Source organism: Panthera onca, chromosome C1 (genome assembly GCF_046562875.1).
Source record: "Panthera onca isolate mPanOnc1 chromosome C1, mPanOnc1 haplotype 2, whole genome shotgun sequence".
Taxonomy (NCBI): Eukaryota; Metazoa; Chordata; class Mammalia; order Carnivora; family Felidae; genus Panthera; species Panthera onca.
Window position 1 is genome coordinate 141,134,793 of NC_138346.1, and position 23,613 is coordinate 141,158,405.

General features: G+C 42.5%; 1 protein-coding gene across 14 annotated transcripts in view; it reads right to left on the reverse strand.

Moving 5' to 3' along the window:
- The window catches only part of SLC44A3 (solute carrier family 44 member 3), a 331,946-nt gene that overhangs the window by 164,851 nt on the left and 143,482 nt on the right, over positions 1-23,613 (reverse strand). The window lies entirely within an intron of this gene.

Sequence of the window (23,613 nt, forward strand, 5' to 3'; positions counted from 1 at the left end):
CTTTGGGCCTTAACGCCTTACACAAATAACTCACATTATAGTTCATTTTGATTGCATTAATTTGAAGTCAGATTTTATTACTTTGAAAATGGCTTTACATTTCTGAGCCTACCCACTTTGGTCAGCCTTTTCTGCCTCTATTCCCATTAAGTGGATGGTCTGAACAGGTTTTTCTATTTGGGTATTGAGGTAACTGAACAGAATAAATTGGGGTCCTCACTTAACGTTCTTGGGGAAGACAGGCTCCTGCAGAGAGAGACTGTGTTTCAGGGTCTAACTTTGCTGTGGGTCACAGCCAAGTCCATCTAGGATTCCACCATAGCACAGAGGTGTTTGCCTGTGCAGGCTTTCAATACCGTGTCAGTGGCAATTTGCAGAAATTCCGTGCAACATTCAAAAGCCCATGAATGGGCCAGGTAGTTGAGAGTTGGGAAAAGCACAAACTGAATAATAGTATTTATGGAGACTGGACCAGAATAGTGCTGGCTCCCCCAGTAGAGGTGATCACTTCCCTCCCTGAAGATGCTATGAACGTCCCATGAAAGAAAACAGACCAGATGTGGCTTTAAGGGAGAAAATATCTTGATCTTTTGGTTTTAATAAGCAATTCCCTAAATAGCTAAATTAAATTTAAGAAGAAAATGGAAAACAAAACTCCAATGTCCTTTAAAAATGCCCTTATAATTTTCCATGGGCCAATTTTTTATACAGTTAAGGAAAAGCAAATTTGTTACCTTTTCTGGCAATCTCAAACTCTTTGGTTTCTGATTCCTAAAAAAATTATTTAACTCATTGAAGAGTAATGTGGCTGCCTGATCAAATGCCCGCTGGCTGCTTGGAGCTGGGGATCCCTCGGGAGAGGCTCAAGGGCAGCCCCAAGGGCCTGGCTCTGAGTGCAGTTCCTGTCGGAAGCTGCCTCAAAGCAAATGCAAGATAAGCCAGGAACTTCTGTGGGGAAGACAGCAGCATCCATCTTGCCATTAGGCTGATCAGTTTTCCTCTGCCTCCTCTTTCCTTAAAACGTTGTCTTCCCGCCAAGATAATGTCCAGGCTTACACAAATGCGAGAAGTGAGGCAGAAAGCCACTGCACTTGCTTTGCCTAGAAATTAATCTTGAACTCTCAGAGGAGTACTTAATATCCTGTGGAAGCAACACTCTCCAAATACAGCAGCCCTGCCATTCTGGGAGCCAGATTGCCATTGACCTTGATTTCCCAGCTATGAAAGATTTTGGAAAAGGCCTTTGAGGAAAAGGCAGTCACAAAGCCCATCCACTTTCCTTGGGCCAGAGCGCCAGGCAGATTAAGGAGGAGGTCCCCAGAAAGGTGCAGCCACTGGTTTTGAAGGAGTGCTAAAACCCCACTGGAATAAACCAGAAGTGTGGGATCAGTTAACTCAGGGTTTCACTTGCAACTATTCCTATGGATGGAAGAGGTTCCTTAATGCAGACTTCACCGTTGTCGGTCTTTCCAGGGAAGCCTTCCTTTTTGCGATGTCTCTGTGCAAGCAGTGGGGCACGGCTGCAGGCGGACCTGTCTCCCTGCCACCTGTGTGCATGCGCAGAGATGAGTCACAGTCAGCTGGCCTGTGAAGCTGAGTAATGCGTGAAGCCTGAGACACTGTTCCTTGGAAGTGAGGTGTTCTTTATTTTTCGCTAACTGAATGAGATGTTCTTTAACATGCCTCACAAACACAGTCTGATGTAGAAAACTGCCCACAATAAATGTGTGTAGCCATTTCCTGTTTCGAATATAAAGAAAGAAATATGTGATTTTTACTCGTAGAAGTTTCTCACCCCCCACTCGTGTTGAACAAACATGTCTTCAAGGAGAGCAACATTAACTGTCTTAAGGGACCTGTTTCTCTGTTGGGCCCTCCTGGTCTGACCCGGTTCAGAGGTTCTTTTCCGATCTTCGATGGTCAGGGGTAGATGACAGCAAGTCACAGGTCCGGTTTACAAAAGCCAGGTGTTCTGGTGAGTGAAAGCTTTCTTGCTTTCAAGCTAGGGTGGCCAACCACCGTGGTTTTTCCTGGACTGAGAGTTTTCAGTGTTAAGCCCAGGAAAGTCCCTGGATGAGTCGATCACCGTATTTCAGGCCAATTTGTGCCTAGGGAAGCCGCAGAGTAAAGGACTTGCCAGCGTGGGCTCTGGAGCTGACTGCTTGAGTTAGGACCACTGTCCATTATTTAACTTGCCATGTAACCGTGGGCGAGTTACTTAACCAGCTCCTCAGTTTTCACACCCCAAACCTGGGAAAAATAACATCTCCCTTTTAGGGATGTCGTGAAGCCAAAATGAAATCATTACGTACAGTGTCCCTCCGTGAGCTGCACACATAGGAAGGGCTCATAAATGCTGGCTATTTTTGTTGTAATTGTTATTATTTGAAGGTAAAACAGTAGCAGTGAAGTGGGCCACCCGTGGGAAAAACGGCAACTAATATACCTGAGGTCAGCCCAGAGCTATCAAGAGGTGGTCAAATAACATTCATGACAGCTTGAGAAGACACGAAAGCACAGGAATGTGTTCTTCTGTTTGGAAACTGTTGATCAAAACGGATTTTACTTTGAAAAGTTTTGGTGCCTTTAGGGGCAAGTTTCCATTATCTGGGAAATCCGGGCAGATGGATTTCTTGGCTAGGGGAGGCATAACTCCAGGTGTGCTTAAGGCCCCGCAGGCTTCCTAAGTGCCCTCGATGTGGAAGCAGATGCCAAGGGGAGCCTGTGGTGCGTTGGCTCCTCCCGGGGCACAGGATCAGGCTGCAGACCCTTGGCATATGCCGTGGAAAATCTTCCCACACCGGCGCCGGGGCTCCAGACACATGTGTTTTAGATCAGTGTTAATCGAGTCAGCTTCTGAAGCTCTTACTTCCTGTCATTTGGCCTGCAAAATTTTGCTGAGTCATTTGACCTCATGCATCTTCTAAAACAGTAGTCACATGACCAGAGGAAACTGCTGTGGGCACACAGCTTGCCTATGGGCACGTAGTTTTGCAAACTTAACCCAACCAACATGCGGAGATCACACACTGCCGTGCCCTGCGTTGAATTAGGGACCTGGAACTTACTGGGAGCAGCAGGGCCTGGCTTGTCCTCAAAGCACTGGCTTTCTAGTGGGAAGGACAGGTGCATATTCTAGGACTACAGGCCAGACCCTGAAAAGTTTTATGAACAAAAACATAAACTGTGTGACTGGGTGGCGCAGATTAATTCATTCTGACTAGGAGAATCACAAAGAAAGGCACACCCAGCTAGAGGAGAACACGTAAGACTTGGACAAGCTGAGAAAGGGGAAGAAAGTTTGGACAGAGGGTGTGCAGAAGCCAGAAAACATAGGCAGGTTCATGGGGTCATGTTGGGCACCCAGCATGCTGGATTGGACCACAGGAAGCACAAAGGGGGTTCGGTGGGAGGTCAGTTGGGCCTGCTCATAGAGAACGGAGTGAATACACGAACCTAGAGTCTACACTTTCTTCCATATGCAAGAGGAAAGGCTTTGGAGCAAGGGAGTGATAGGATCACAGCAAGGCCTTAGAACATGACTTGGTCAAGGAAGGAATCTGTGGGCGGATAAATGCAGGCGGCAGGAAGGCAGGGGAGGGCAGAGGTCTTAGTCCCACAAGGCAGTTAAGAGTTGATGAGACCTGAACTTTGGAAATGGCAGAAAGAATGGAAGGGAAGCAAGAGAAGACACTAATGGAAACTTTGGGAGGGAGAAAGAGAGGATTTAACCTCCATTTCTCTGCACCAACCCCAATGTGGGCACTGAGCCGGGAGGGGCAGCAAGGAAAGGAAGAGCAAGTGAGTAACAGTCTGGGTAGAGCGGCAAAGATCACAGGTTGCAGAGCTGAGGGGAAGGGAGTTGGTTAGCCTACAAAAAAAGGGCTGAACAGCACCTTAGTGACAGCTTCTCTGTACAGGAGAGACACCAATCACAGCTGTTTCCCGGTCTCCTCAGAAAAAGGCTCAAGTTAAGGTCTGGAGAGTTTAAAGGAGATATTAAGACAGAATTTCCAAATGGAGAAAGAGAGGCCAATAGCAGGAAGTGTTTTAACTTCAGGATGGTTTTGTTTCTTAGCTTCAATCTTTGCGCCACTGCCTGGATATGGGAAGAGGTTCCTCCTTCTATCTCCCTTCCAGAAAACCACCTCAGTCCCGCCTTGGTCAGTGGTTTCCTCTTTGACCGGAAAAGTCAGCATCACTGTTACTTTAAGGAAAAGCAAAAAGCACTGGATATGAATTCACCTTTGGAGATAATTGTACAAAATTCCTTTGTTAATTTTCAATCAGCATACTGAAAGTAACAGGTGTAAGTGGGTTTATGATGGTATTCACTATCAAAATCAAGTCCCTGAATTGGCTCATAACAGAATGCCACTTCAAAGCAGCTGTGGCAGGAAAAAGGGCATATTGCAAGGTTGTGGGGGCTTTGGGGTCACCCAAGACAGGAAGTGACTGAGAGCTGAGAGTCACTGAGCCCCAAGAGCTCCAGTCAGTCCTGGCTTCTGCCTCTCCCTGAATCAGCTGCCTTCTCTCTCTCTGCAGGATGACCTTCACGACTTCAGCCATCCCATCCCGCAACACCTGAGTGGCCCGTGCACAGGTTACGGGACCAGAGAACGCCAGTTCATGTCTATTTATCTTAATTCTGATCTCCTGGGGACTCTGTCTCACCTAGGTGAACAAGGCCATATAGCTCAAGCATAGCTGCTAAACGTTGTGCACTACTATGGACAGAGCAGGGGCGGTTCTCAGGGAAGAGTGTCATGAGCTGGACAGCCACCTTCTGATGCCCCTTTAAAAATCATGACAGGATCAAACCTCTCATCCTGCATGGCAGAATATTTGAAATGCAGAGACTAGGAATACGTTAATAAAGATAAAGAACTTCCGGCACAAAAATCACTGAGAAAAATCATCATCCAGAATTGTAGAATCACATGATGCAATTACATCATTTATTAATGTGGTCAGCAAAGAAAGCATTGACCAGCCTTTGGCATTCTTGAAACTTAGGAAGAGTCAACCAGTCATTACCATTCTATGGATACACAGGAACCACCACTTCTGAAACTTCTTCAGTTGTGGCAGCTTTGTTTTACTCACATCACTTCCCTTCTCAGAAATCATATGTATTTCTATTTCGTAATCTTAAAACTTTTGAGCAAGAGATTCAAGGCCCATTCCATCACATAGCACCACACTCTATCCCAATCTATTTCATTCTTATTGCTTATCTCATGTTATTCCCCATCTCAGTGGTTTCAAATCCAGGCAGATTTTATATTAGACACCTGCATCTCACCCCTGAAGATTCTTATTCTGGGCCTTGGGAGTCCGTGTGTATGCGTATGTGTGTATATATATATGTGTGTGTGTGTGTGTGTGTGTACACATAATTTCTTTATAATGTTTATTTATTTTTGACAGAGAGAGACAGAGCTGTGGAGGGGCAGAGAGAGGGGGACAGAGAATCCAAAGCAGGCTCCATGCTGTCAGCACAGAGCTTGATGTGGGGCTCAAACTCACAAACTGTGAGATCATGACCTGAGCCAAAGTCAGATGCTTAACCGACTGAGCCACCCAGGCGCCCCCAGAGGTCCATTGTATTCTTTATCCAGTTTCCCCAAATGGTCACATCTTAAAAAACCTAGTACAGTATCACAGCCAGGTAAGGCAGTCGAGGTGTAGAATCTTCCCATTTCCACAAAGATCTTTTCTGTTGCCTTTTTATAGCCATACCACTTCCCTCCTCTCCACCTGTCTCTGACCATTGGCAACCATGAATCTGTTCTCCATTTCTACTATTTTGTCATTTCAAAAATGTCATACATATGGAATTGCACAGACTATAATCTTTTGAGATTGGCTTTTTTCACACAACACAGTTTTCTGGAGATTCATACAAGTTAAGCGTATCAATAGTTCATTTCTTTTTTTAAAATTTATTTATTTATTTTTGAAAGAGAGAGAGAGAAAGAGAGAGAGAGAGAGAGAGAGCGAGCAAGTGGGGGAGGGGCAGAGGAAAAGAGAATCCCAAGTGTGGGCCCAAAGTGGGGTTCCATCTCCCAAACTGCAAGATCATGACCTGAGCTGAAATTCAAGAGTTGGGTGCTTAACTCACTGAGCCACCCAGGGGCCCCATAGTTCATTTCTTTTTACTGCTAAGTAGTATTCTATGATATGGATATACATAGTTTCTTTAGCCACTCACTCTGGGTCTTTTCACCCTTATTGAAGTACAATTGACAAATAAAATTATAAAATATTTAAAGTGTACATCATGATGATTTGATAGACATATATGTTATTAACCTATTCCCTCCCTTGAGTTAATTAACATATCTATCACCTTACATCCTTACCTTGTTTTGTTTTGCTTCAGTAAGAACACTTAACGTTCTAATTTCTTAGCAAATTTCAATTGTAAAATACAATGTTATCAACAAGAGTCACCATGTTATACATTAGATCCTCAGACTTTTTCATCTTATAGCTGGCAGTCTGGACCCTTTCACCAACCTTTCCTTCTTTCTCTCCCCCCAGGCCCTGTTAACCACTTTACCCTCTGTTTCTATGAGTTTGACTTTTTTTAGATTTCACATTTAAGTGGTACCATGCAGTATCTTTCTCTGTCTGACTTACTTCACTTAGCATAATGCCCTCAAGGTCCATCCATGTTTTTTTCACAAACAAAAGGCAGGACTCCCTGCCAAAAACCTTTTTTTTTTTTTTTTTTTTTTTTGCCCATCCATGTCCAATTGCTTGAGCAATATTTGTTGAAAAGGTGATCTTTCCTCCTTTGAATTGCTGTTGCACCTTTGTCAAAAATCAGGCATATTGTATGAGTCTTTCTTGGTCCTCTGTTTTGTTTTATTGCTCTATGTGTCTATCCGTCTACTAAAAGCCACACTGTTTTTATTACTTTAAATGTATATTAAGTCTTAATATTGGGGAAAATGATTCTTCCCACCTTCTTCCCTTTCAGGATTGTTTTCATTATTCTAGAGTCTTTGCCTTTCCTTATAAATTTTGGAATAAGTTTGTATATATCTACAAAAAACCTTGCTGAGATTTTGATAGAAGTTACATTAAAACCACCTCAACATAATAAAGGCCTCCTATGAAAAACCCTCAGCTAACATCATACTCAATGGTGAAAAACTGAAAGTTTTTCCCCTAAGGTCAGGTACAAGGCAAGGATTCCCACTCTCACCACTTTTATTCAACAAAGTACTAAAGTCCAAGCCACAACAGTCATACAAGAAAAAGAAATAGAAGCCATCCAAATTAGTAAGGAAGAAGTAAAACTTTAACTACTTGCAGATGACATGACACTATATATAGAAAACCCGAAAGACTCCACCAAAAAACTACTAGAACTAATCAATGAATTCAGTAAGGTCACAGGATAAAAAATCGATATATAAAAATCTGTTGCATTTCTATACACTAATAATGAAATGGCAAGTGAGACATTAAGAAAACAATCTCATTTTCAACTGCACCAAAAATAATAAAATACCTAGAAATAAATTTAACCAAAAAGGTGAAAGACCTGCACTCTGAAAACTATAAAATACTGATGAAAGAAATTGAAGATGACACAAACAAATGGAAAGACATTCCATGGTCATGGATTAAAAGAACAAATGTTGTTACAATATCTATACCACCCAAAACAATCTACAGATTTAATGCAATCTCTATGAAAATACCAACAACATTTTTCACAGAATTAGAACAAATAATCCTAATTTATATGGAACCATAAAAGACCCTGAATGGTCAAAAGCACACTTGAAAGAAGAAGAACAAAACTGGAGGTATTACAATCCCAGATTTCAAAATAAAGTACAAAGGTATGGTAATCAAAACAGTATGGTACGGACACAGAAATAAACACATAGATCAACGGAACAGAATAGAGAGTCCAGAAATATAGTCATGATTATATGGTCAATCTTTGATGAAGGAGGCAAGATTATGCAACAGGAAAAAGACAGTCTCTTCAACAGATGGTGTTGGGAAAGAAAACTAGATGGCTATATGCAAAAGAATGAAATGGGACCACTTTCTTACACCATACACAAAAACAAACTCAAAATGGATTAAAGGCTTAAATATGAGACATAAAACCTCAAAAATCCTGGATGAGGATAGGCAGCAGTTTGTGTCTCTGACATCGGCCACAGCAACATTTTTAAAAGATATGTCTCTTGAAGTAAGGGAAACAAAAGCAAAAATAAACTATTGGGAGTAGATCAAAAAAAAAAAAAAAAAAAGCTTCTGCAGAGCAAAGGAAACAATCAACAGAAGTAAAAAGACAACCTACTGAATGAGAGAAGATATTTGCAAATGACACATCCAATAATGGGTTAGTATCCAAAATATATGAAGAACTTATACAAATCAACACCATAAAAACAAATAACCCAATTAAAAAATGGGCAGAAGACATGAATAGACATTTCTCCAAAGAAGACCAATGGGCCAAAGACAGATGGCCAAAGACAGATGGCCAAAGACACATGAAAAGATGCTCAGCCTCACTCATCATCGGGGAAATGCAAGTCAAAAGCACAATGAGTATCCTTCACACCTGTCAGAATGGCTAAAAACAAAACTTCAAGAATCTACAAGTGTTGGCAAGGATGTGAAGAAAAAGCAACCCTTGTGCACTACTGGTGGGAATGTAAACTGGGGCAGCCACTGTGGAAAACAGTATGGAGGTTCCTCAAAAAGTTAAAAATAGGAATTACCATATGACCTAGTAATTCCACTATTGGGTATTTACCCAAAGAATACAAAAACACTAGTCCAAAAAGATATATGTACTCTTGTTTATTGCAGCATTATTTACAATAGCCAAGGTATGGAAGCATCCCAAGTGCCTATCGATAGATGCAGGATAAAGAATATGTGGTGTATATACACAATGGAATATTGCTCAACCGTGGAAAGAATGAAGTCTTGCCATTTGCAACAACATGGATGGATCTAGAGAGTACAATGCTAAGTGAAATAAGTCAAAGAAAGACAAATACCATATGATTTTACTCATATGTGAAATTAAAAAACAAAACAGGGAGCCTGGATGGCTCAATTGGTTAAGTGACCAACTCTTGATTTCAGCTCAGGTAATGATTTCATGGTTTGTGAGTTCGAGCCCCATGTTGGGCTCTGCACTGACAGCACTGAGCCTGCTTGGGATTCTCTCTCTCTGCCCATTCCCTGCTTTCTCTCTCTTAAAATAAATAAACTTTTAAAAAAGAAACAAACAAACAACAACAACAAAAAAACCAGAGACAAACCAAAAAACAGATTCTTAACTATAGAGAACAAAGAGATGGTTACCAGAGGAGTTGTGGATGAGGGGATGGGTGAAATAGGTGAAAGGGATTAAGAGTACACTCAGTCATGATGAGCACTGGGTAACGTATAGAATTTTGAATCACTATATTATACACCTGAAGCTGATATGACACTGCATGTTAATTATACTGGAATTAAAATTAAGAAAAGAAATTACATTAAACCTACAGATCAATTTGGAGAGAAGTGGTATCTTTAACTATATTGAGCCTTCTAATCCATGAACAGGTTATGTCTTTTCATTTATTTAGGTTTTATTTATTTCTTTTAAAGTTTATTTATTTTGAGAGAGGGAGAGCAAGAGCAGGGTAGGGACAGAGAGAAAGAGGGAAAGAGAGAATCCCAAGCAAGCTCCATGTTGTCAGCATAGAGCCTGATGCAGGGCTTGATCCCATAAACTGTGAGATCATGAGCTAAGCCGAAATCAAGAGTCAAACACTTAAATGACTGTGCCACCCAGGCACCCCCTACGCTTATTTAGGTTTTAATTTCTTTCACTAGCTTTTTGCAATTTTCAGCCTATATATACTATACATTGTTTTGCTAACTGTATATGTAAGTATTTCATTTTCTTTAAAGTGATTATAAATGATACTGTGGGGTTTTTTAAGTTTATTTATTTATTTTGAGAGAGAGAGAGCACAGAGCCTGACATGGGGCTCAATCTCACAAACTGTTAGATCATGACCTGACCCTAAATCAAGAGTTAGACACTGAACCACAGAATTTTGGTGTCCACAGAACTGTGATTGTTTTGTGTGTGTTTTTCTTGTATTCTATCTTCCTGCATTCACTTATAAATCGAAAGAGGTGTTTTTTTGTTTTTGTAGATTTCTTGGGATTTTCTATGTAGATAATCATAACATCTGCAAATAAAGACAGCTTTATTTCTTCCTTTCCAACCTGTATGCTTTTAATTTCTTTCTTCTTACCCTAGTGCTGTGGTTATAATTTCCAGTATTATGTTAAATATGAGTGATGAGAACAGATAACCTTCCTGTTTCTATTCTTAGAAAGAATTCAGTCTTTCACTAATAAGTATGATGCTGGCTGTTGGTTTTTCGTAGATGCTCCATATTAAGCTGAGAAAATTCCATTCCGTTCCTAGTTTGATGTCAGTTTTTATTAGGAATCATTGAATTTTGTCAAATGCTTTTTCTGCATCGGTTGACTTGATCATACATACAGTTTTTCCTTTGGAGTCTGCTAATATGAAGAATTATACTGGTTAGTATTCAAACATTAAACCATCCTGCATAGCTGTGCTAGACTCCATTTGGTCACAGCTGATTATTTTTTTGTTTTGTTTTTTTGTGTGCTGTGGGTTTTGTTTGTTAAATTTTGGTTAAGAATTTTTGCATCTATGTGACTGTGGATCATCTCACACTGGGTAGTTGAGATTCGGAAGGCGCTCAGACTCAGTGTCAGCAAGACTGCCCCTCCAGTCAGAACCGTGCGAAGATAAAACGGCCTTCCTTAAAGGATAATCATGTCCTGTCATGGGGGCTCCTCAAGCTCTGGCTTAATGACCACCGGATGGGAATGTTGTAGAGGAAATTCAGACACCAACTGGTGGGAGTGTGACTGGACAGCCTTGCGATTCTATTCCAGCCAGAGAGCATGTGATTTCATGAACTCCATTGCCCTGGTTCCCATTGCTTCAGCATTTCCTGTCTGCAGCTGGGACGAAGGCTGGGCTTGACCCGCCACCTGAGGTCTAGCGCTTCTCTGGGAGTTACAGCAGAGGGTCAGGCCACCAACCATCTGCTACCCAGGCAGGCAGGCAGGATGCCCCAGGGCCTGCATAGAGTTTTAGACCCTTGTGATAAGCCCGCTGTCTGTGCCTCATGGGCCAGACAACCTTACTCCATTCCAAGCCCCAACCCCAATGGGCTCTTTATTTCAGTGACCCTGAGGTCACTGTGGCTTGAGTCTTGGCTGGAACAGGACAAGAAGGAGCAGGACAGACTGTTTTGTGTTTCTCAGTCTGTCCAGATTTGCACTTCCTTTAAAGGACCTTTCAGATGTTTATTTTTCCACTCTTCTTTTCATTAACTTGAAAGCAGCAAACTATATTTTGCCAAGAGAGAAAAAACATCTCTCATGCAGAGGATTTCTTCTCAACCCATCCCTTAGTAAACACTATTTCTGAGTGGGCTTCAAAGCTGGCCCAGCCCTGGATCCACCAATATCACTCACAATACTTGAGAAAGTAGATTTGAAACTTGCAGCCTTGATTTGAAAACTACTCTTACTCTGCCTCTGTTGTATTTCATACCAGGAGGTGAGAGATGCTTGTGGGGTGTGTGTGTGTGTGTGTGTGTGTGTGTGTACACAGTCAACACACATAATTGTTTTGCCAGGTGGTAAAATAGAACATCAACTGTCATTACAAAAAGGGGTTTGTGGACCGGCAGACTCCGATCTCACGGTGTTGAATAAAACTCAAATCCGAACACCTTAATGTGATATGAAATATACTCATGGAGATCTACCTCCCAGCTTTCTCTCTGCTTCCTCTCCTGCTCACACTCCTATCCTTTCCTCAATAATCTGCCAAGTCACTTGAAATTCTTGCCATTAGCACCACTGCCTACATGTCTCCAAGAACTCTGGTTAGAAAGAGTAGGTACCATGGGGTGGATTTCTCATGAACCTATTAGCGCTCACCTTAGCAGGAATTGCTTTCTCACTGGTCTAGCAGAGAACCTAGATTCTAGAGTGGAGATGGAATGGGACTAACATAGGCAAAGTCTGGTGGAGAGGAGAGGTAAAGCAAAGAGCCTAAGGTGGGCAGAGTCTAGAGAAGGAGGCAGGGAAGTGAGAGGCCTGTTGGGCAGCTGTAAGCCTCAAATGCAAGCATGAACATGGCAGCAGATGTGTGAATCTCATGCTTTATCCCATGCGAGGGCATTTCCAGGATGGGTATGTGCACTAACCTCCAAGAAGCCCCAAGAGCAACACAGCAAAGTCTTTTCCACCTGAGGTGCTGCTCCAGGGCTGCTAACTACAGATAAAGCAGAAGAACCACAGAAGTACAATCTGCTGGTTCCCAGGTATGGCTGGGCTCATTTTCAGGCTCCCTGGAGAAGCTTGGCAATGGCAATGGAACTGGAGGGCAGACTACTTGACTCCAGGCCCAGCTCGGCCATGTATCATCTGAGAGAGCTTGGGTTGGCCTCGGTTTCCCCATCCATCAAATGACATAGGTGTCTGCATCTTTCTGCTGGGTGACCTCACACCGTCCTGTTATAGCACCTACTCTAATATGCCAGTGTCTCCCAAATTCCAATCACGAAGCCAGTCCCCTCCCAAGTTCCAGAGCCCTGAATCCAATCTTCCTGAATATCTCTGTTTGGGATTCATGGACCCCCAGAGCTTAGTGTGCTCCATCGACCTGCTCACCTTTCTTTCCAAACCTGCTCCTCTTCCTAGTTACGCTGCGGTGAATGACACTGTCATCCACCCATGTACCCAAAAGAAAGCTAGATGTTTGCCCTAGCCTCTCCTGTACCTCCCACATTCTGTCACAAGTCCAATACAGGCTCTTAAATGTCTCTTGAATCCAATCCTGCTCTCCATCCTCACTGCCACTGCTCTGGACTGAAATTGTACCATCTCTCTCTGGGGCCAATGCACTGACCTCCTGTCTCACCCTTCAGTCTGGAATCCCTGCTACACGATTGCTTTTTCTAAACTGCAAAGCTCTTGTGACTCTCCTACTTAACGCCCTTAGTGATTACCTATTTATTTCCTTTGGGGTAAGAATTCAAACTCCTTAATATGTCCTGGTTCCCCTCTTGACTCATTTCCTGCCTACCTTCCCTCCCCCACTCTTTAATTAAGTAATTAATTAACTTCTTTTATTTTTTTTAGAGAGTGTGTGAGCCAGGAGAGGGGCAGAGGGAGAGAGAGAGAATCCTAAGCAGACTCCATGCTCAGCACAGAGACCGACACGGGGCTAGATCCCATGACCCTGGGATGACAACCTGAGCCCAAATCAAGAGTCAGATGCTCAGCCAACTGAGCTACCCAGGCACCCCTCCGTCCCCCACTTTATGCTCTACCTCTCACCACACTCAACTACTCAGAGTGCCACAAAGGGGCAAGACTTTCTCTCTTATGACTTGAATGGCCTGCTCCCTTTCCTGGTATTCTCTGACCCTCTTTTTTGCCTGCCCAGCCCCTACTGAGATCCATATTCTCCCTGGAGACACCACTCTGGTCCCACCTGAGTCAGAATAGGCTGCCTCAGGGCTCCCTCCTCTCACAGAACCTATCATACTGAGTGGTATGGTGACATTGTCTATTGCCTGCAGGGCTCTCTGAGCTCCTCAAGTGTGGGCAGTATGCCTCAGTCCTTCTGTCTCCCAAGCCTTCCACAAACCTTCAGGAACCGTGAGAAAACACATGTCTACTGTTGAAGCCACCCAGCCTGTGTATTCTGTTAGGACAGCCCTAGCAGAATGATGCAAGTATCTACTATATGCAAAGTCCTTTGCCTATACGGGTTGCAAGAGAGGATCCCTGGGAGGTTTCTATGGGATGTTCCTGTTTGAGTCCCATTCTTTGAGTCTCCTTAGGCAGCATTTCTTCCCGTGACAGTATGGTTTAAGATAAAATTGTGGCCTTCCCAGAAGTTTTGCGAGAAGCCACCCCTCATCTTTCATTAGAGGCCATTCTGTCTGGCTCCTCTTTATCTGTCCTAAATTTAGAAGTTTGTGCACCTGCGAGGTAAGCAGGAGAAGGATCATTCTTGAGGCTTTGAGGCACAGGCTATCTGCCACAGGTAGAGTCACAGTCCCATGGCCCCCTGCCCGGCTGGGAGGGAGAACGTGGGTTCTGAAGTCCCCAGATCTTCCCAGTTTGCTGCATGAGTGTATTAAAGTTCCTTGTCTTACTTAAAATAAAACTCCTAAGAGGCACATATATGACTTCAAGTCTTCTCAGGATTATCATGCCTTTTTTTCCAAGGGTTAATTTTCAGAAGGGGTTTGATGCCTTTCCCCAAATAGAGAGCTTTGTTCAAAGAGTACTCAGATTATTGAAATCAAGTAGCATTGTGATTCTGAGCTACGGGGGACAGAGAGCGTTCAGTTTATATAAATCAAAGTGGGGGGGTCCCGGGATGTTGACATCATGGGCATTGGTACCTGTCACTGTGACCACCAGATGCAGGAATGGCGCCACTCACAGAGCCTATCATCTCACACAGACGTCCTGCCGGGGAGTGGAATCTGGGGCAGGGGTGCCAGCCTGGCATGTTCCAGAGGCCTTTTATGGGCAAGCAGAGGGGACTCCAACCACAAGGCCCAAGAGCAGAGAGTCAGAATTCAGGGAGGTGGCAAGATGGAAACCTGCCTTCAGGAGAGAACATCTGGACGTGGTACATTCCTTCATTCCTCAACAAAGTCAGGAAATGGAAGCAGGAGGAAACATTGAGAAAGGAGAACATTGAGCTCTTTTAACTGGCAGCTCTATTTTTGTGGATTAATAATTCATAAAGAACGACTTACGACACACAGGGACTGAGAGCTCATGAGCGACATGCCTTGGTGACCTCACGTGGCCTGTGCAAGGAGCTGGAGAAAAACATCTGTTGGACCTGGATGATGTTGGAACCATGCATCATGTAAGCAGGCTGCCCACTGAAGAAGCTAAAATGACCAACCAAGTATGAGCAACTCGACCTCACTAGAAGTTATAGAAAGGCAAATGAAAGATGAGATGTATATTTTTCGCGTCCCACACAAAGTTTACAACGGGTAACAGTACCACGCTCGGTTTTAGTTCAGAGAGTTGAAGTGAGCCCACCTAGATCCTTCCCTCCCACTCAGAAGCTCTACTGAAATGGCAGCAAAGATGTACACAAGAGAATAAATTCACTGTGGTGCCGAATGTAGCAGGTAGGGACATCAGCAGAGTTTTTGATAATTCTCTAGAAGATAGAAAGTCATTGGGCTTGAAATGCCAAATAAATCTCAGAGGGGGGAGCTGTGTATGAGGTATGAGAGGACGCTGCAGTGAGAGAGATGGACTCCTGGAAGGAGAGCTATCTTCCAGAAGCGGTGCCAAGCTCTGAGTTGACAGAACGGTCAAGTAGGAATGGAATGCGGGTTGGCTATCAGGATGACCATTTGTGGGGCAGGCTGTGGGCAGCTGAGCCAGTTGGCCACCTTCACTCACACCGCTTCCCTGCCACGGGTGCAGAGCAGCTGGCCATGTACTGGCTCCCTTCAGAGACGAGTGTGCTCTTTAGGGGAATTCAACAGTCGGCCCGGGGAGATCTAGGGCTCCTTGAGGGACGGTGGGCCCTCCACAGTGAGCCTGTCCTTGCGAAGGCCATGAAAAGGGGATGTGCGGGGGTGTGAGAAGCATCCCACCAGCCTGACTTCTACCCCTGTATCTAAAGTGAGCAGTGCAAGGCCATATGCTCTACTATTAACATATACTCGTAAATGTGAATGGATACACCAAGGACAGCCAGAGTTCATGACAATTAAACATTTCAGTAGAAGGGCTGAAAGAAAGTTGAAGAAATACTCCAGAATATAGTCTAGAAAGAGAGAGATGAAAAATATGAGAGGTAAGTTAAAAGGCATGTAGGATCAATTCAAAATGTCTAACATCTAGGGAACCTGAGTGGCTCTGTCAATTGAGCGTCCGACTCTTGATTTTGGCTCAGGTCATGATCCCAGGGTTGTGGGATCAAGCTCCATGTCTGGCTCCCTGCTGAGCATGGAGCCTGCTTAAGATTCTCTCTCTCCCTCTCCCCTTCTCCCCCCTCCTCTTTGTCTCAAAAAAAAAAAAAAAAAAAAAAAGTCTAACATCTATCTGGCAGGAATTCCAGAAAGAACAGAGAACATGAAGGAGAAACATTATCAAAAGAAAAATGAGTTTTCAAATTGGAAGGAGTTGCTGAGGACTATACAAAAAGAATTTTTAAAAGGACCCATATATGTTGTGATAAAATTTAGAACATGAAATGCAAAGAGAGGATTTTCAATGCCTCCAGGGAGTAAAGATACAGTATCATAAAAGAATAATTAACATGGCCATGGCCTTCTTGTCAGTAATTTCAGATGCCAGAAGAGTAACCTAGTGCAACAATGCCTTTAAATACCAAAGGAATGTGATTTTTCTTTCCAGAATTATCAATTCAACCAAATTATTCACTAAGTGAATATCAGGGCACATAAAGAGTTTTTCAGAACTGCACTACTCAATCTTTCAGTTAATAATATTTATACAGTTATAATATTATAATATTGTATTTATACAGTTATAATATTGTATATTATAATATAATATTGACAAAATATTGACTATTGATTTTCAACTTTCAGAATGTCTATAGACAAAACAGAGACTCAAACATTTATCCACTGCCTTTGTTTGGGGGCTGCTATAACAAAATACCACAGACTGGGCAGCTTATAAATAATGGAAATTTTTATTTCACAGTTCTGAGGGCTAGAAGGCCAAGATCAGGGTGCAGCATGGTCAGGTGTTTGTGAAGGCCCTCTTCTGGGGCGCAAACTGCCACTAACTCACATGGAAGAAGGAGAAAATAAACTCTCTGGAGCCTCTTTTATAAGGGCGCTAATTATATTCACAAGGGATCCACCCTCATGACCTAAGCAGCTCCTAAAGGTCCCACCTTCCAGTACCATTACATTGGAGATTAGGATTCCAACATATGAATTTGGGGGGAGGGAGGACTCAAACATTCAGACCATAGCATTGAAAGATTACTTGTGTGTGTTCTTCAATGAGATGAAAGAAGAATCCAAGAAAGAGAAAGTCAAGGGATCCAAGAGATATTATAAATAACTTAAGGGTATAATTAAAATGAAAAAAAAAAACAAAACAAACACGTGGTGGCAACTGGTATATACCTACACCACAATGAGATAAAATTAGGCCATTCAAAATGGTATGTTTAAGAAATAGGATTTTTGGGGGGCGCCTGGGTGGCTCAGTCGGTTGAGCGTCCGACTTCGGCTCAGGTTGTGATCTCGCGGTCCATGAGTTCGAGCCCCGTGTCGAGCTCTGCGCTGACAGCTCAGAGCCTGGAGCCTGTTTCAGATTCTGTGTCTCCCTCTCTCTGACCCTCCCCCGTTCATGCTCTCTCTCTGTCTCAAAAATAAATAAACGTTAAAAAAAATTAAAAAAAAAAAGAAATAGGATTTTTTTTTAAAGTTTATTTATGTTGAGAGAGAGAACACACACGAGCGGGTTAGGGGCAGAGAGGAGAGAGAGAATCTCAAGCGGGCTCCTCACAGTCAGAGCAGAGCCCCATGCAGGGCTCGATCTCACAAACCATGAGATCATGACCCGAGCCAAAATCAAGAGTCAGATGCTTAACCAACTGAGCCACCCAGGCTCCCAGAAATTGGATGTTCTTAATGATATGATCATGAGGATATGTTTCTATTGTAAATTAGTTTTAAAAAAGTAAGTAGAAACCCCAGAAGAAAAAAATCAGAGGTAAAATCCTAGTGTAAAAAAATCCTAGTGTAAAATCAGAGGTAAAATCCTAGGGATGCCTGGGCGGCTCAGTCGGTTGAGCGTCCGACTTCTGCTCAGGTCATCATCTCACAGTTCATGGGTTTGAGCCCCGTGTCGGGCTCTGTGCTGACAGCTCAGAGCCTAGATCCTGCTTCAGATTCTGTGTCTCCCTCTATCTCTGTCCCTCCCCCGTTCACGGCTCTGTCTCACTCTGTCTCTCAAAAATAAATAAATGTAAAAAAAAAACTTTAAAAAAAAATAAGAAGCAACCTAAATTAAGGTATAGATGTGAGAAACTAATTAAGGTAAGAAAAGAGGACTTCTCTGATTTTGATTTTTGAACATTCTCTTTTGAGTAGCTTAGACTAATTTCCTTCCTTCCTTGATTCTTTAGTAAATAATTTTTATATGTTTACGGTTATAAAAGCTTCTTATTGGTTTTCAAATTTTAGAATAAATTTTTAGAAAAAGTATGAAAGACTTTGGTTTCAGAATGGAATATAACTATGGCAAACCCAATAAATATTATAAAAGGAATGGGGCAGTTATGGCAGAAGACAGGATGTGAAGGAAATAGGGAGAATGGGTATGGGGGGCAGAGTAAAGGGACAATTTCCTTATTTACATAGTGAGGATAACTTATCACAAATCCTCAAGTAAGGAGGCGATAAATACTATAGAAAGTTGATAAATCAAGCAATTGAGGTATAAACATATTATTTAGTTTTGTGGCAATCATCAGGAGAACGAAAATCAGGTTGGCTGAAGTTGGTTAACACAGGAAGTAGAACAGGGTAAGGAGGGGGAGATGCAGATTTTTCAGCGTTATATACTATATGAATGTAATTTTCATCACAAGTATGTATTACTTTGAAAATATAAATGGAGAGGGCCACCTGGGTGTCCCAGTCGGTTGTGTCTGACTTTGACTCAGATCATGATCTTGTGGTTCATGGGTTTGAGCCCTACATAAGGCTTGCTGCTGTTAGCACAGAGCCCGCTTCGGATCCTCTGTCCCCTCCTCTCTCTGTCCCTTCCCCGCTCATGCTTTCTCTCTCAAAAGAATAAAAAATAAACATTTAAAATTTAAAAAATATATAAATGGAGATAATAATATTATCCCAAAGTGTTGCCACTGGTGAAGTAAACAGACCCTCTTATACTCTATTTTCAAGAATGAAAACTGAACTGATCCAAACTTTTCCAAGGGCAATTTTGTAATATGAAAAAGAACTAGGCTCTCCCTCTAATAATAATATTTTAAAGTTTCCAATCCACAAAAATGGTGAGCAGCAACTGACAAGCGAACCAAGAGGAGGCAGAAGAATACAAAAGGTCCTTCCTTGCACATGAGTGTGAACATGCACACACAAGCTGCTCACGTCCTGCCACGTGTCTCACATATTGACTCACTGGGAAGGAACATCAGCTGCCCAGGTTCTTCGCGTTCTCCCATCTCCAGTTTTAATTCTTTCTGCTGATCCTTACATGGAAGGCTGTGTCTCTGCAGGCTTCTCCATCTTCATCTGACTCATTTTGGTTTACTTTTGTGGAAGCAACTAACTGGAGAGCTGGGACTTTTCCCTCCTGCCAGGGTCTGGGGTTAACCAGTGTTCCAAAGCCTACGGGTGCTGGCCAGCCGCTTGGAGGAGTGCCTTTGAGTCTGTTTGTCCTCTCCTTGTGGTTACTCAGAAGAGGCCCTGTCTGTGTTCCAAGTGTGGTCAGCCTATTAGAGAGGCGTCCCCCGTGGCCTGACATGGCCACTCTGCCTGTGTCATCACTGATATTATGGGAAAGAGAGCACCATTGCCTTATGACCACCTCAGCAATGGCTGTCCAACTTGACTTGAGTAGGGAAGCCAGGTTCTTCCCGTGATTTGATGATGTGCCCCTTGGGAAATGCTTACAGTCACACAAGAATTTTATGAGAAAACAGTTAATATAATTATTCACAACAGCTCTTAATCTCTATTTTCAATGAGAAAATTGATGCTCAGCCACGGTAAATAAGTTTGTCCACGATCATTCTGCTAGAAAGTACTCAAGTGGGGATTAAAATCTAGGTCTTCTGATTCCTAATCTTGTGTTTTTTCACACTAGTCTATGTTTTTTCTTAGAGCTCCTTACTGCGATAGTTGTCGGCATTAGACAAGAAGATCTTTACTCTGCTTCAAGTTTTGTAGAAAACCGTGTCCTTTATGGTAATATCCAGCATCTCACTTTATCCAGCTTTGGGTTAGATCCCAAATTTGCTACTTAACTACTTTGTGCCCTTGGTCCAGTTCACACAATCTCTCAGAGTTTCAGTTTCCTCATTTTTAAGAAAGAGATACTAATATTTATCTCCAGTAAAACCTCACCAGGATTTTTTCAATATACAGCAGGAACTAAGTCAGAGCTCACGCTGGTGGTGGTGATGGTGGTTGTCAATGTGAAGAGAATTATTTCAAAACGTTTTGGACATTAAACAGCCTTTCCAAATCTCTTCAGATGGGTTCCTAATTAACTGCTCTTCTGTCTTCTAAGATGTCAACTCATCTTCACAATATTAACTTACAAAGTAGCTGGTCACACTACTTTGTTAAGACTGCAATTTTGAGTTAGCAAACCGTCTTGCCAAAAACAGCCATAGAAGTGTTATGTATCAGATACTGAGCCTCCAACATGTGTGTAACACAATCAGATGACAGCAAGTCCCATTCTGAATGTGGTTTCTCAAGGAGGTGTGGAAGCTGTGTGCATGGTATAGGACATTCTCCATTGATGGGGCAGTATCCTTTCTAGCAGGGAGAGAGGCATTTGTTGAGTGCCAGTATTGTGGGTGTTCAGAGAAGTGGGTAGCATTTGTACTTGGTAAATTGATGCTTTCCAAGTTCATAGGCAAACAAGTGGAGACTATTAATAACAGATTTTGCATGTTGGAGAAAACAAATGTCAGATAAGACCATGAACTTCTGTGCTCTTCAAAGGAGGGTGGGTAGATAGGTGATGGGGCAGAGGGTAGGCATTTCATCTTTAGTGAGAAGACTATGGCACTGGCTCCAGTTATCAAAGGGATGGAAAAGTTAAGTTATTGTCTGTGAATTGGGGTAGGTCCATGAAGGCACCAAATGCAGAGGAAAGGAAAGAAGTGAAGAACAAAGGTACATGTGTGAATAGGAAGATAGGCGTAGTTCACTTAAGAGACACTTGTTCTTTGTGGTAATATGAAGTGATCACACCTACATGTATATATGCCATATACGTAGGGTCCCTGAGTACAGTGAGACTCACAGAGGGGCCTCGATTATGTGTCTACTTGGGGCAACTCTGAGAAGTCAGGCCTTCAGAGGCCCTAGGGGTAAGAAGCCTGCTTCCTTCTTAGAAGAAATGAGGATAGAATTGTAGGCTTGATCTCCAAAGACCTGGAGTAAAAGATAGATATTAAGGCTGTACCAACCCTGGGTGTGGAAGAAGGAAGCAGAAACAGGGAATTCTTCTGGCAAGCTAGAAAATTCTCTCTGACAAATGAGATGTGTGGAAGGACATGCATATCTTCAAACCCAAGTCAGCAAAAAAATGCTTTGAGTAGGACTCAGCGCTTGAGTAATCTGAACTGATACATTTAAATATTGAGAAAGTTAATAATAGAAGATCAAAGAAGAAAAAAGCATAAATCAAAACTTCAGAGCTCAACAGAGCTATGGTGCTCAACAGAGAAGGGAGGAGGAACGATTTTGCCCTATACCTCCTTCCAGAGGATATTTGACGCCTGGAGATATTTGGGGTTCTTAAGTGATATTGGCTCCTAGTGGGTAGAGGCAGGAAGAGATGCTGCTCAATATCCTGCAATACACAGGACAGCCCTCCACCCCCAACAAAGAATGATCTGGCTCTAGGGCGCCTGGGGGGGTTCACTCTGTTAAGCGTCCAACTCTTGATTTCAGCTCAGGTACTGATCTCATGGTTCATGAGATCAAGCCCCACATCAGGCTCTGTGCTGACAGTGTGGAGCCTGCTTGGGATTCTCTCTCTCCCTCTCCCCTGCTCATGCTCTCTCTCTCTTTCAAAATAAATAAACACTAAAAAAATGATCTCCCTCAGAATGTCAATAATGGGGAGGTTTAGAAACCCTGGTTTATAGCTATCATCCTTTATACCAAATATATCAGCCATTAAACAATGTAACTAGTTGAATGAAAAAACACAGCGGGGGAGAACAGAGGCTTATACTAGAAACAGAGTAAGATACATGATTAATAAGATTATTACAAATGAGAAATCTTAGCTTTCCCCCACAAATCCCTTACCCTAAACTTTTCAATTATAAAGTAAAATTAATTTAATTAATTTAATATTTTTGGGGGTGCCTGGGTGGCTCAGTTGATCAAGTGTCCAACTCCTGATTTCAGATCAGGAGTTGATCTGAAATGATCTCATGGTTCATGGGATCAAGCCCCACGTAGGGCTCTGTGATGAGAGTGCTGAGCCTGCTTGGGATTCTCCCTCTCTCTCTGATCCTCTGTGGCTTTCTCTCTCTTTCTCTCTTTCTCTCTGTCTCTCAAAAATAAATAAGTAAATGTTAAAAAAGTAGAACCATAGTTTTTAAAAAACTACACAAATTTTTATAATGACATCATGACAGCTTTTAGACATTATTATTTATACTTTATAAATCATGCAAACTGCCTTATTTAATGTTTACAATTTGGTATGATTATCCTAATTTCATAGATTCTGAGAGGTTAAATTTTAATCATTTTTGGACTTCTGCTCTATGTCAGGCACTGTGCTAGGCATTGTGGTTGTTACCCAGACAGACAAAATCTTGGTCTTAAGAAGTTTAAAATCTCCTAGGGGACAGGGAGATGTGATACATATAATAATAGAAGTATAAACACAGCCATGGGAGAACGGGGGAGGAAACCAAAGTCATTTGCCTGAGGTTACAAAACTAGTAATTGGCAGATCTGGAACTTGTCTTAAGGTCTTTTGAGTCTCAAGTAAGTTTTCTGTCTTGGCACAACAATGTAACTCCCTTATCTTTTGCAGAGATGTGAAAACAAAACTGAAGAAAATCATTCGAAAACACATCCATAAATTTTGGAGCAGGCAAAGCATTGAAACGCTGTTGAAAGAGTGGTAGGATGTTAAAAGGAAAGATAAGACCTAGCAAAACAGAAACACAAAGAGGCTGCTGGCTTTAGACCCACCACTGGGCTGTTCTTGAGGTTTGCTAAACTATATTAAGACGCAGTCCCACCCGGAGTGATGTGACTTTGAGTTGGAGGAGTAGGAAACAGAAATATCTTGTGGTTGGGCTAAGTCCCCTCAGATGTCACCAAGCTTCCCCTTCCTCTGGTGGAAGCCCCATGTGGGGGAATTATCCATTTAAGGAGAGTATCTTAGGTGAGTGGGAGTAGAGACCTAACAACCTCAAGTAAATACGGGGAAAGACACAACAAATGGCTGTCTCCTCTACGACTCAAATTCCTCTGGTTGGTTCTTTCTCGTCTCCCTTCCTCCCCCAAACCTGGATGGAAATATGAAGCCACAAGTCACTCCCTGTTACTCATTCTGACAGACAAGAAGCTGATTCTAATGGAATATCATTTTGCAGCTGTTTGTTTCTGCTTCCATTTTTCAGGAGAAGTGTTTCCTGCCATCCCTACGATATGCAGGGTCTGAGATCTGCATCTCAGGGTCTGAGATACAGGGTCTGAGTTCTGCCATCCCTATGACATAAAA